At 62.1% G+C, this 1,666-nt stretch overlaps 1 non-coding gene across 1 annotated transcript in view; it reads left to right on the top strand.

Annotated features, from left to right (window-relative positions):
• Positions 1-323: 323 nt before the first annotated feature.
• The window catches only part of LOC126120360 (large subunit ribosomal RNA), a 4,250-nt gene continuing 2,907 nt past the window's right edge, over positions 324-1,666 (top strand). The window contains exon 1 of the ribosomal RNA XR_007526059.1: positions 324-1,666. This exon is cut by the window's right edge and continues 2,907 nt beyond it. This is a non-coding gene — a ribosomal RNA (large subunit ribosomal RNA).

Genomic DNA, 1,666 nt, shown 5'->3' with positions numbered 1-1,666 from the left:
GGCTCGTGGGTCGATGAGAACGCAGCAATTGCGCGTCGACATGTGAACTGCAGGACACATGAACATCGACGTTTCGAACGCACATTGCGGTCATGGATTCCGTTCCCGGGCCACGTCTGGCTGAGGGTCGGCTACGTATACTGAAGCGCGCGAGCGTGTTGTCCCGCCTTCGGAGACCTGGGAGTGTCGTGGCCGCCTGTGGGGCCGGCCGCGTCTCCTTAAACGTGCGATGCGCGCCCGTCGCCTGGCGGTTCGCATACCGGTACTTTCTCGGTAGCGTGCACAGCCGGCTGGCGGTGTGGCGTGCGAACACCTCGTACAAACGACCTCAGAGCAGGCGAGACTACCCGCTGAATTTAAGCATATTACTAAGCGGAGGAAAAGAAACTAACAAGGATTCCCCAGTAGCGGCGAGCGAACAGGAAGAGTCCAGCACCGAACCCCGCAGGCTGCCGCCTGTCGTGGCTTGTGGTGTTTGGGAGGGTCCACTACCCCGACGCCTCGCGCCGAGCCCAAGTCCAACTTGAATGAGGCCACGGCCCGTAGAGGTGCCAGGCCCAGTAGCGGCCGGTGCGAGCGTCGGCGGGACCTCTCCTTCGAGTCGGGTTGCTTGAGAGTGCAGCTCCAAGTGGGTGGTAAACTCCATCTGAGACTAAATATGACCACGAGACCAGATAGCGAACAAGTACCTGTGAGGGAAAGTTGAAAAGAACTTGAAGAGAGAGTTCAAAAGTACGTGAAACCGTTCTGGGGTAAACGTGAGAAGTCCGAAAGGTCGAACGGGTGAGATTCACGCCCATCCGGCCACTGGCTCCCGCCCTCGGCAGATGGGGCCGGCCGCCCGCGCGGAGCAATCCGCGGCGGGGTCGTGTCCGGTTGCCTTCCACTTCGCCGCGGGGTGTAGGGCCGTTCCGGTGTGCGGTGGGCCGCACTTCTCCCCTAGTAGGACGTCGCGACCCGCTGGGTGCCGGCCTACGGCCCGGGTGCGCAGCCTGTCCTTACCGCGGGCCTCGGTTCAGCGTCTGTTGGGCAGAGCCCGGTGTCCTGGCTGGCTGCTCGGCGGTATATCTGGAGAGTCGATTCGCCCCTTTGGGCGCTCGGGCTCCCGGCAAGCGCGCGCGGTTCTTCCCGGATGACGGACCTACCTGGCCCGGCCCCGGACCCCGCGCCGCTGTTGGGCTCGGGATGCTCTCGGGCGGAATAATCGCTCCCCGTCAGCGGCGCTTCAGCTTTGGACAATTTCACGGACCCGTCTTGAAACACGGACCAAGGAGTCTAACATGTGCGCGAGTCATTGGGCCTGTACGACAACCTAAAGGCGTAATGAAAGTGAAGGTCTCTGCCTTGCGCGGGCCGAGGGAGGATGGGGCTTCCCCGCCCTTCACGGGGCGGCGGCCTCCGCACTCCCCGGGGCGTCTCGTCCTCATTGCGAGTGAGGCGCACCTAGAGCGTACACGTTGGGACCCGAAAGATGGTGAACTATGCCTGGCCAGGACGAAGTCAGGGGAAACCCTGATGGAGGTCCGTAGCGATTCTGACGTGCAAATCGATCGTCGGAGCTGGGTATAGGGGCGAAAGACTAATCGAACCATCTAGTAGCTGGTTTCCCTCCGATGTTTCCCTCCAGGATAGCTGGTGCTCGTACGAGTCTCATCCGGTAAAGCGA

Source organism: Schistocerca cancellata, unplaced genomic scaffold, assembly GCF_023864275.1.
Source record: "Schistocerca cancellata isolate TAMUIC-IGC-003103 unplaced genomic scaffold, iqSchCanc2.1 HiC_scaffold_407, whole genome shotgun sequence".
NCBI classification, from domain to species: domain Eukaryota; kingdom Metazoa; phylum Arthropoda; class Insecta; order Orthoptera; family Acrididae; genus Schistocerca; species Schistocerca cancellata.
Note: the sequence above shows the minus strand (reverse complement) of the source record. Positions and strands in the feature narration are given on the sequence as shown.